Consider the following 637-nt stretch of genomic DNA (forward strand, 5'->3'; position numbering starts at 1 on the left):
GTCACCATACATTATGCAAAAGATGTGAAAGAATTTAGCTTCTTGTTTTAAGTCTTCAGTCTTTTAATTGGCCACGCTTCCAGATCTCGTGATCTTGTACTAGTCTTTGCATCTCTAAGTAACCACTGCCCTCATCTAGTATATAGTGATCAAGCTTATGTCTGCACATTCTTGCTATTACTCGCTATTGCTCCTTGTAGGGACAAATGACCTATTCCTGGAAGCTGATCAGGTTTCTTACTGAACTACATCTGAAACTTCCTGGCAGATTAAAACTGTGTGTCGGACCGAGACTCGAACTCGGGACCTTTGCCTTTCGCGGGCAAGTGCTCTACCAACTGAGCTATCCAACCACGATTCACGCCCCCTCCTCACAGCTTTAATTCCGCAAGTACCTCGTCTCCTACCTTCCAAACTTCGCAAAAGCTCTCCTGCATACCTTGCAAAACTGCAAGCCGGAACGGTAGCTCAGAGTGTTCGGTCTGAGGGCTGCGTGCTCTCTGTAATAAAAAAAAAAACTGACTCAAGGAACCAACGATCAATTTGAACGGATGTCTTGTGACATCCGCCCAGACCAAATGCAACGAACTACGTCGAACACAAACTGCCGGCACGGTAGCTCAGCGTGTTCGGTCAG

At 46.3% G+C, this 637-nt stretch overlaps 1 non-coding gene across 1 annotated transcript; it reads right to left on the reverse strand.

Annotated features, from left to right (window-relative positions):
• Positions 1 to 278: 278 nt before the first annotated feature.
• Positions 279 to 353, reverse strand: Trnas-cga (transfer RNA serine (anticodon CGA)). Its single transcript has one exon. It is a non-coding gene; the product is annotated as a tRNA-Ser (tRNA).
• Between the last annotated feature and the right edge of the window lie 284 nt (positions 354 to 637).

Source organism: Schistocerca cancellata, chromosome 6 (genome assembly GCF_023864275.1).
Source record: "Schistocerca cancellata isolate TAMUIC-IGC-003103 chromosome 6, iqSchCanc2.1, whole genome shotgun sequence".
Taxonomy (NCBI): domain Eukaryota; kingdom Metazoa; phylum Arthropoda; class Insecta; order Orthoptera; family Acrididae; genus Schistocerca; species Schistocerca cancellata.